This window comes from Natator depressus, chromosome 6, assembly GCF_965152275.1.
Source record: "Natator depressus isolate rNatDep1 chromosome 6, rNatDep2.hap1, whole genome shotgun sequence".
NCBI lineage: Eukaryota > Metazoa > Chordata > Testudines > Cheloniidae > Natator > Natator depressus.
Window position 1 is genome coordinate 96,817,172 of NC_134239.1, and position 11,903 is coordinate 96,829,074.

Here is an 11,903-nt window from a genome sequence, read left to right on the forward strand (position 1 = left end):
AGGGAGGCTAACAGAAGAGGGAAAACAGTCCAGGAAAGCTGGGTTTATTTTAAAAAAAGCTTTACTGCGGGCGCAGGAACAAACAATCCTGATGTGCAGAAAGAATAGCAAATATGGCAGGCGACCAGCTTGGCTTAACAGAGAAATCTTTGGTGAACTTAAACACAAAAAAGGAAGCTTACAAGAAGTGGAAACTTGGACAGAACACTGGGGAGGAGTATAAAAATAATGCTCGAGCATGCAGGGGCGTAATCAGGAAGGCCAAAGCAAAACTGGACTTGCAGCTAGCAGGGATGTGAAGGGTAACAAGAAGGGTTTCTACAGGTATGTTAGCAACAAGAAGAAGGTAGGCAAAGTGTGGGACCCTTACTGAATGGGGGAGGCAACCTAGTGACAGATGATGTGGAAAAAGCTGAAATACTCAATGCTTTTTTTGCCTCTCTCTTCACAGACAAGGTCCACTCCCAGACTTCTGCACTGGGCAGCACAGTATGGGGAGGAGGTGAGCAGCCCTCAGTGGTAAAAGAACAGGTTAAGAACTATTTAGAAAAGTTGGACATGCACAAATTCATGGGGTCAGCTGCAATGCATTTGAGGGTGCTGAGGTTGTTGGCTAATGTGATTGCAGAGCCATTGGCCATTATCTTTGAAAACTTGTGGCAATTGGGGGAGGTCCCAGACAACTGGAAAAAGACCAATATAGTGTCCCTATTTAAAAAGGGAAGGAGGAGAATCCTGGGAACTACAGACCAGTCAGCCTCATCTCAGTCCCCAGAAAAATCATGGAGCAGGTCCCCAAGGAATCCATTTTGAAGCATTTGGAGGAGAGGACAGTGATCAGGAACAGTCAACATGGACTCACCCAGGGCAAGCCATGCCTGACCAACCTGATCGCCTTCTGTGATGAGATAACTGGCTCTGTGGATACGGGAAAAGCGGTGGACGTGATATACCTTGACTTTAGCAAAGCTTTTGATATGGACACTCTCAGTATTCTTGCCAGCAAGTTAAAGAAGTATGGATTGGATGAATGGACTATAAGGTGGATAGAAAGCTGGCTAGATCAACAGGTTCAATGGGTAGTGGTCAATGGCTCAATGTCTTGTTGGCAGCCCGTATCAAGCGGAGTGCCCCAGGGGTCGGTCCTGGAGCTGTTTTTTTCAACATCTTCATTAATGATCTGGATGATGGGATGGATTGCATCCTCAGCAAGTTTGCGGATGACACTAAGCTGCGGGGAGAGGTAGGTATGCTGGAGGGCAGGGTTAGGGTCCAGAGTGACCTAAACAAGTTGGAGGATTGGGCCAAAAGAAATCTGATGAGGTTCAACAAGGACAAGTGCAGAGTCCTGCACTTAGGATGGAAGAATCCCATGCACTGCTACAGACTGGGGACCGACTAGCTAAGCAGCAGTTCTTCAGAAAAGGACCTGGGGATTACAACGGACAAGAAGCTGGATATGAGTCAACACTGTGTCCTTGTTGCCAAGAAGGCTAACGGCATATTGGGCTGCATTAGTAAGAGAATTGCCAGCAAATTGAGGGAAGTGATTATTCCCCTCTGTTCGGCACTGGTGAGGCCACATCTGGAGTACTGCGTCCAGTTTTGGGCCCTCCACTACAGAAAGGATGTGGACAAATTGGAGAGAGTCCATTGGAGGGCAACAAAAATGAGCAGGGGGCTGAGGCACATGACTTATAAGGAGAGGCTGAGGGAACTGGGCTTATTTAGTCTGCAGAAGATAAGAGTGATTTGATAGCAGCCTTCAACTACCTGAAGGGGGGTTCCAAAGAGGATGGAGCTAGGCTTTTCTCAGTGGTGGCAGATGACAGAAAAAAGGAGCAATGGTCTCAAGTTGCAGTGGGGGAGGTCTAGGATGGATATTAGGAAAAACTATTTCAGTAGGAGTGTGGTGAAGTACTAGAATGGATTACCTAGGGAGGTGTTGGAATCTCCATCCTTAGAGCTTTTTAAGGCCCAGCTTGACAAAGCCATTGCTGGGATGATTTAGTTGGTGTTGGTCCTGCATTGAGCAGGGGGTTGGACTAGATGACCTCCTGAGCTCTTACAACCCTAATCTTCTATGATTCTATGAAAAGTGCAACACTCCAATGCGGACCTACAGAACCCAGACAGAAAATCAACCTGGTGCTGGTGACATCTGACTCAGATGATGAAAATGAACATGTATCAGCCCGCACTACTTTGGATCATTATTGAGCAGAACCCATCATCAGCATGGACGCATGTCCTCTGGAATGGTGGCTGAAGCACGAAGGGACATATGAATCTTTAGCACATCTGGCACGTAAATATCTTGCGACGCCGTCTACAACAGTGCCATACAAATGCCTGTTTTCACTTTCAGGTGACATTGTAAAGAAGAAGTGGGCAGCATTATCTCCTGCAAATGTAAACAAACTTGTTTGTCAGAGTGATTGGCTGAACAAGAAGTAGGACTGAGTGGTCTTGTAGGCCCTAAAGTTTTACATTGCTTTATTTTTGCATGCAGTTATTTTTTGTACATTACTCTACATTTGAAAGTTCAATGTTCATGATAAAGAGATTGCACTAGAGTACTTGTATTAAGTGAATTGAAAAATACTTTTTTTTATTTTTGCAGTGCAAGTATTTATAATAAATAAATATAAAGTGAGCACTGTACACTTAGTGTTCTGTATTGTAACTGAAATCAATATATTTGAAAATGCAGAAAACAATGAAAAATATGTATGTAAATGGAATTCTATTATTGTTTAACAGTGCGATTAATTGTACGATTAATCATGATTAATTTTTTTAATTGCTTAACAGCCCTATAATACTTACTAACTATAAGGGTAGTTAAGCACTGGAACAAATTATGTAGGGAGGCAGTTGAATCTCCTTCACTGGAGGTTTTTAAGAATAGGTTAGACAAACACCTGTCAGTAATGGTCTAGATAATACTTAGTCCTGGGGATTGGACTAGATGACGTATCAAGGTCCCTTCCAGTCCTACATTTCTATGATTTCTATTATTAGCAGTTTATTATCCATTATGTCAAAGGCTGCCAATAAAGTGAACACTAGGAATCCTGAAGTTTGTTCTCTGTCTATAAAGAGATAATCCTGCAGTCCTACCAGAGCTGTCTATGTTTCATGGCCTGGTATGAATCCTGCCTGTGAAGGTGGTTTTGCTGAGGAAAGGGAGATCTGAAAAGGATATTAATTCTCAAGATTTCCAGGACCCAGTGTAGCACCCAGACAATAATGAAAGGTTAATATGAAAGCGGAGTGAGCTCCGATGTTAGACATAAATCCTCAATGCACTATGCATGGAGTTATACACACAATTATCCTTATTGATAGCTGTAATCAGGGTTCTTATTTCTGGGCTTTCAGAGTTTACCTGAGAGACTCACAATTTTTCTGCTTCCCAGAATGCACAATTTTTGTTTTCACATAGATAAAAATCAACCTTCCTCCCATTCCTATCCATAGCAACAGCAATACTAGCTAGGTCAACCTTTTGAAAAAGATCTCCAGGTTTCTCGTGATTAAAAGTATGAGTGTTGTAGTTTAACCCTTCACATGCTCAATATACTGAAAATGCGAGTTTAGCAGACCATTGCAATAGAATCCAGAACAAAGTGCAACGTATCTAGTTTCTTTTCAAGCTTGAACTACAAACTGTCTTTGTCAAAGGTTTGCTGCATTGACAAGATTTTTAAGCCAACTGGGAACATGCAGAATTTTCAGCTGAAATCACTCATGGTTTCACTTGGAGGGTTTTTTGACAAGATTGGTTTCAATTGAGTTTTGCTTAGACATTTTGGGTTTGTTCAACACTAAATGTCTCAAAACGAAACTCAGGGAATGGCAGCCATGTGGAATACCATGTGGAAACACTGGACTACACTACAGAGGCTCTGGGTTCTATTCCTGACTCAGCCAGTGGCCTCAGACTTTGCCTCTTTCTCCCCTTTGTCTATCTTATCTATTCACATTGTAAACTAAGTGAGGCAGGGACTGTCTCTCACTATGTGTTTGTACAGTGACTAGCACAGAGAGCCCTAATCTTGTCTGGGTCTACTAGGTACTATAATAAAATAATAATAATAATACAATGGAGAAGACATTCACACAACCCCCTGAAGAGTGAGGGTTATACAGCAAAATATACTGCACCCTCACAGACCACTAAAGCTAGAGGTCTGTGTGATTTTGTCAGTGAACTTATATAATTCTACTTTTGGGACTGTAAATCATTTCTATAAATGCTTCGGCACAGATTTCACACCTGCTTAGTTTTTAACGATACCTTCCCTCTGAAGATTTAACTTCTGTTTCTTGTTTGAGCTCTTAGAGTCAAATTAATTCCTAGTGTAAGGTCAGTGAAATAAACAGCATTACACCTAAGATGAATTTGGCCCACCCTGTTTATTTAGCATATGGCTCTTCCCACCTAATATTTCCTTGCTATTTTTCTTCACAGTTCAATATTTCCTGTTTATTTTTTAACTAAATGTACTTTCCGTGATATGAAGGATACTATACAAATGAATGGCATTACTGTCATTCTACTTTAGTGTAACTACAAATCGTATTCACTTTCTTTCACAGTAAAGACCCAAGTATGCCCTCAGGCCATTTGCAAGTGGTGTAACTGAAGGTGGAACTGGACTATAAAGTCAAAAGGTAAAAATTTAAGAAGCACCTAAAGTGATATGGGAGCCTCAGCCCCTTTTTCAGAAGTGATTTAGGCACTTAAACCCAGATTATTAAAGGGACTGATTTCAATGGGAGTTGTGTGCCAGATCTGACCTTTTGGAGTCTAAATCTCATTGAATGGCTACTAAGTGCCCAAGTCACTTTTGAAAATGAGATCTAGGCACCTACATCATTTTAGGCGCCTTTGAAAATTGCACCCCAAACCTCTTTTTTAAAAGATTTTATTAAACTATTTGTTCACAATAATATCCTAGGGCAGTGAGTACTGCAGTTTAATTATTATAGATTTTGTGAAGAAGAATTTTTTTTTAATTTTAATTTCAATGAATGGCCGTTGTTCTTTTACTATGTGATTAATCTATCTATCCAGGCACTTATATAGCTTTCATCCCTGTAGTATCTTGGTGCCTCAGATAGGGGAAGCAGGAATGCCTAACTAGTCATCCCTGTAGATATTCATCATTTTGGACCCCTTCCCTCTCTCTACCACCACTTACTGTTCTCCTTTCTTGTCTACAACAACACCATTTTAATTCTTGCAAGACAAACTTGATTTTCCATTGAAGCAAAGCTCTTCTTATGCCTGTGCACGAGTGGAATTTCAAATACCTTGTGGTTCATTGCCCTAGGGATTAGTATGAATTCCACTTGGTCTTTCTGGCTGATCATGCTGAAACTTCATGTGAGGAAATTTTCTCTCCATTTCCCACACTTCGGCAGAATTTGAAATGGAAGTCTGATTTCTTCCTGGCCTACCCTGTGCATGCTGTTCTTAATAAATTCTGTTGTTATTTCTAGGCCAATTGTTGTAATTATGTTTTCATTGGCTTTCTTCATTATATTTCATCTCCAGATGGTCCACAATTTGGCTAGTCGGCTTGCCTGCTAATGCAAAAAAAAAGAAAAAAAAAGATTATTACACCGTTTCCCCCTACCCCCAAAAATCAAATCTCCATAGTCTTCTTATTTTTCAATGGATAGACTTTAAGAATCTACCTCTTAGGACACTTGATATCTCAGTCATTTCATTATGGCAAAGAACCCTCTGAGAAATCTTATTTTTAATTTCAGACTTAACAATTTGTTGCCAGTGCTATGATACATTAACTTGGAATGTGACATCAAAGCTTTTCCTTTTTTAATGATTTGCTTTTTGACTTTGCCCTCCCCTGGCAAATTTAGCTTTATCCACAGTTTAAAGTCATGCTCATGAACTCTCCACCACATTCCAACTCTAAGCATGACATGAAGGCTGCTTTGTAGTACAGGGATAGCAAAATATTGTGTAAGAATAAGAAGACTGACCGTTAGGCCCAGGGAAGTAAGTAGATTTTCATATGTTGGTATCCCAAAAAGCATCACTGCCATCCACTTCAAAGCAGATATTCCATCAATCAACAAGTGTGTCATTTCAAGGTTTTTACATTTTTCTTGTCATTGGCAAGAATAGAAGGGTCAAACCCACAGGATTTGCTTCAGCAGCTACTTCAGTATTTCAACTGTAAAAAAAAATGAATGTGAAATTTCAAGTATTAATAGCTTAATTTCTACTTTAAAAATGACTCTATGGTGAATTCTATTAACGTAGTGGTTAAAGTCTAGGATCTTTTATCAAACTCCAGTTTGATTACTTATTGTGCATTCTGATTCCTGGATTTTTCCTTTCAGTTTCAGCTGGATAGTACTAAGTTGTATTCAGTGAAAATTCTTACAACACACCAGTGATATTTATCTTGACTTCTTACTCTAAATTGTTGAATTGTTGAACTGCCTACTGTTAAGATATCTGACAGACTAAATTCCAGAAATGGCTCCATTTCAATGGTGGGTGAGGTAATATTCTCATTGCATGCGGTTGAGTGAACTTATTGCCACTTGTCAAAAAAGCCCAAATGCAAGGCAAAAACTTTCCTGTGGTATAATGGTCTTATGCCAATGATACTCAAAAGTAAGCAAGATAAAGCAAATTATATAAATATATATTGTGACATTGAACCCCATAATGCTTCATAGAAATATGCTTATGAGTGTAAATATGACATAACTGGAATATGTTTTATACTAGATATGACATGTAACATATCTTTAGAAAGGTTATGATCTACTGGATAAATTCATCCTATTTGTATGCATGTATCATTTTTGTATTTGAAGTTATGAATATTGGCTATGTATTTGTTTGATTCTAAGTAGCCTCTGTGAAGCATTTGGTCAGCTTCTTGAGAAAGGACTATTCTCAGTAAGTGCCCAGTCAAGAAACACTTAACTGACAATGGACTTTGGAAGACGCAAATCCACATCTGAGCTTTCCTGGGAACATTCAAGCTAACATGTAAACAATGATGGTGGCCTGCAAAAGCTGAATCATTCATAGACATCTGACTTGCCCAGGTGGCTAGAGACCCCATCTTGTGGCTGTGATGTTGCACAAGAGAGAGGATATAAAAGGCCCTGAAAGCCCCTCCATTGGTCTTCAGCTGGCTCAGAAGATAGCCTCTCCCAAAGAGATGCCTGAAAGAAACTGGAACAAAGGACAGTAACTACAGGGGTGTGAGTGATTGCTTGACCCAGATTAGGAGGAAGTCTAGTCTGTAAAAGAAGCTTATTGGGACATCTCTTAAGGTGAGATTTACCTGCATTTAGTTTCTCACTGTATTTGGCTTAGACTTGTGTGTTTTATTTTATTTTGCTTGGTAACTTACTTCGTTCTGTCTGTCATTACTTGGAACCACTTAAATCCTACTTTATATTTAATAAAATCACTTTTTACTTATTAATTAACCCAGAGCAAGTAATTAATTCCTGGGGGAGAAAACAACTGTGCATATCTCTCTATCAGTGTTATAGAGGATGAACAATTTATGAGTTTACCCTGTATAAGCTTTATAGAGAGTAAAACGTTTATTTGGGGTTTGGATCCAATTGGGAACTGGCTATCTGGGTGTTGGAAACAGGAGCACTTCTTAAGCTGTTTTCAGTTAAGACTTCAGCTTTTGGGGGATGTGGTTTGGACCTGGGCCTGTGTTTGTAGCAGGCTAGTGTGTCTGGCTCAACAAGGCAAGGTACATAAGTCCCAAGCTGCCAGGGAAAACGGGCTCAGAGGTAGTCCTAGCACAGCAGGTGGCAGTCCCAAGGGGGTTTCCGTGACCCAACAAGTCACATATATACTGTGTAATTGCATAATATAATGGTTTCAGGGGATTTCTGAGCATGCAGAAGCTACCAGTGAACTGTGTGTCTGTGTGTGTGAGCATGTGTGTGTATTTACAACCTCCTGATTCTTCTCAAAGGGTTCAAAAAGCTTACAGAACATTTTCTATACATTCACTTAGTAATAAAATGTCACACATCCTTCACAATTGGGTATCCTCAGCAGGAAGCACCTTTCAATGGGATTTTTTAACCACATCTACTGAATGTGGGTAAGACATTTTCCTCCTGATGGGATGGTATGCTACATATTCATTCACACATCCTATTTTTTAGTGGACTTCTGTAGAAATTTATCCTTTGCACACACTTTTGTTAGAAAAAGGAGTACAGATCCAATTATAGTTTGTAAAGCATTTTAGGAGGAAGAGCACAATAATAATTAAATGTAGTTATGGGTCAAATTTTACAGAAAAAATCAGGTGTGCTTTCATATGCAAAACTTCATGCAGAACCGTGCACCTAATATATGTACAATTATTATGACTGTGTGCAGAATCATGGCAATTGCATAAATGCATTTACAAATCCAAACCGTCATTTGAATGTATGACCATCTGTGGCTTCATAAATACGAACATTATGACTATTTCTGGAGATCGAATCAAAGACCACCAGTTACCACCATTTCAGCTAAAGTCAGCTAAGACTAAAAAGCAGGTTCTTAAACTTAGTCACTAATGTGGACCAGTCACTAATGGCAGACACAATCACACACACGCAGCCAGTATATTACGTATTCACTTTTATCATGACTGCATGTGTAACTGTGGTAATTGCATATGCAAAGTAGTTGCACAGCTGTTATTATTTGTAAATTATGTAATAATGTAAATGTTCATAGTGTTTTACAAACCAAAGGTGCAGACTCCACCATGAAGATTTTGCACTCACGTATAATTTTGCATTCACAATTGCCTTTTTTCTGACAATTGTCCCTTTCATGCAGTGGTGAGTCAAAGTCTGGCTTCCCAGGGTTCCTTGTCACTGCACATACAGTATGGGTTTAATCCAAAGCCCACTAACGTCAATGGAAAGATGAACACTGATTTCACTGGGCTTTGGCTTAGTCCCTATGTCTGTGTATGTATCTCATAGGTTATCTGTAGACACTGATAGGTAGTTGATATTTCCCTGGCAATGTTTCTCCAATGTCTATTTTTACAATAAAGTGGTAATTGCTACACATCAAATAGAAGTTACACGTCAAACAGAAGTCACTCATCTACAGTCTGACCTGTCGGAACACTAAATATTACTTTTTCACCAAAAGTACAGTATCATTAAAATTCTGTTGATCTGAAGAGTGAAGAGAAGATAGTTATAATTTCCTAGCTACCCTCTTTACAGCTAACGGGAAAATGCAGCAGATTCAGATTAAAGCTTGAAGATGAAGAAACAGGCTTTCTGAAAAATAGCTGTATTTAACCACTACAATTGGCTAATGAATCACAGCATCAGATGGACTTGGGAAAACCATATAGAAAAACTAGCTTTTGCTACCTGCATCTGCAGTGAGCAATGACAATGTTACCTTCAATACTGCATTATGGAATGGCTGAGCAGAAAAAAAAAATCCATTCAAGGTGATATATTAAAGCATGACCTTCTGTATTAGGGCAAGCAATGGAACCATTAACATGACAGATTAATGTTCAAGCTAACATATCTTTCCCACTTATTTTGCTCTTCTTCTATTTATGCATAAACAGCAGACACAAAGCTATTGCTTCACAGTTCTTTGGCTGGGAAATGAGTGAATTGACAAGTTCCTGGAGGGAAAATATTACTATTTAAAAAAGAGAGGAATCCAGTGACTAACAAATAACACTTTTTTGTCTCTCCTCTTCCCATCTGCGAACGCCATAAGTATTTTCTAACTTCTAAATTGAATTACTTGATAAATATCTTCAGAAAAATCCCACCATTATAATCCATCAAAACTTCAAGTGGAGTTTTGAATAAGTAAGAAGAGCTCTAAAATTTCCCCATTAGACTGGGAAATCTCCCTTTATTATTTATTGCCATTATTAATTGTTTGTAGTAGACATGGTGCCTGGAGGCCTCAACTAAGGCTAGGGAACCATTGTGCTAAGGAACTATACATGCACATAGTTAAGACAGACCTTGCTCCTAAAGAGTTTACACTTTAAACAGACAAGATAGAGAGTGAGTGAAGGGAAGTATTGTTATCCCCATTTTACAAGTGAAAAGCTGAAGCAAAAAGAAATTAAATAATTTGCCTAGGAGGAAGTGTACAGCAGAGCCAAGGATAAAGCTGGTTAGAAAATGTTGAAATTTTATTGAAAAACTGAAAAATCAGTTGAAAGTTGCCTGAAATAAAAATAAAACAAACAAAAAAAACTGTCTGAAAATTACCAATTTTTTTAGATTTCTGATGAAAAACAGCAAAACATTTTTTTAAGTAAGCAGGCACTTTTGGTGAAGTTTTTAATTTACTCAAAAATGAAATTTTCCAACAAAAAAAAAGTTTCAGTGGAAAAATTTCAACCAATTCAACTCAGAATTCAAATCCAGCTCATCTAATTGCCACTTCAGTGCTTTAACCACAAAACTATCTTACTTTCCAGTGGAAATATTGGAAGCCCATTACTTGGGATTGCAGGATTTGTGTGACTATAGGGCAAGAAGTTGCTCTTTTCTTGTAAAATCCAAAATATGGAAAAATCTTCTCTCCCCTCAGGAATAATATTAAATATAATTATTATTATAGACTCCATGATGCACATGGGAATGCAGGAATTTTCCAAAGTGAAACAGAACATTGGCTGATCAAGTCCAGTGTCCATCTTGAGCAGTAATCTATCCATACTGAAGGTGAACAGCCTTCTTACTGTAATGCACCTTGGATCTTTGCTGATTTACATTAGCTGAGAATATGTGTAAAAGTCAGTAACATGTGACCTTAATGGAGTACCGCAGTGAATGGTAAATTTGAAAGTTAACCTACCTTGGGAGTAAATCCTATCTAGGTGATTCGGCCTCCCTTGGGCATTTCCAATGTCCCTTCACCATTATCATCTAAAATATCTTGATGCTGTCCATCATTTCACACCCCTCATAACTAAGTGAGTATTAAAATAAAGACACCTAATATTAGCATACCATAATGTGAAAATTATGATAGGAATGAACTCTATTTGCTTTACTGGGAACATCGTCATACGTTCCACTACCATTTTAAAATAAATGCAGATAGCTGTAATGATCAGATGGTAAAAGATCCTGAGGGAAGGTTTCCAGACCATAAGGCAGACAAGAAGGACACATTGTCAAAGTAGGTCAATTTTTATGCCTTTACAGTTTTGACAGTGTCCCCTTTAAAATGATTTGACTTATCATCTGCCTGTCAATTGGCTGTGAGGTGACGCGAAAGCCTGCAAAGGGATTGCTCAATCAATGAGTGTCTGTCTGTGCTCTTTAACTGTGTGCACAGATGTGTACTGGAGGGAACTATGTTAAAAGCAGCATTTATTAACTTGAAGAGTTATACGTTATGTTAATGGCTCCATCACTTGCCATGTGACAGAGGATTATACTTTAATAAATCAAGGCAAATGTGGTCTATTCTTTAAAAAAAGAAGTAGCAAGGTATTTGGTGCCCATTCTTTACTACTACTTACTAAAAGGACAGTCAGTACAGGTTGGCCATAACTGGATGTTTTTTTGGGGCAGGACTGCCAATGGTATGGCCAACTAAACTAGAATGTTGTTTATTTGTACAAGTTTAGGTTAGATACATTTAGCCTACTGGGTTTTAAAAGCAATATGCTTTATAAACAAAACTGTATGATGAGTAAAAACCTTTTAACAGTTTAGCGCCATGGGGATTCTTGTTATTCTTCATACGGTGAAGGGAAAGTCTGGAAAAAAAAGAATGTGTGTGTGTGAGAGAGTTTTTGAGTTTTCTGACAGAGGCAAGTAGTGCAAACTGCAGCTAATGGCTCACCTCACTTAGA

General features: G+C 38.8%; 1 long non-coding RNA gene across 1 annotated transcript in view; it reads right to left on the minus strand.

Moving 5' to 3' along the window:
* Positions 1-5,467, minus strand: part of LOC141989414 (uncharacterized) — a 104,027-nt gene extending 98,560 nt beyond the window's left edge. Inside the window, exon 1 of the long non-coding RNA XR_012639980.1 lies at positions 5,323-5,467. This is a non-coding gene — a long non-coding RNA (uncharacterized LOC141989414). The remainder of the gene's footprint in view (positions 1-5,322) is intronic.
* Between the last annotated feature and the right edge of the window lie 6,436 nt (positions 5,468-11,903).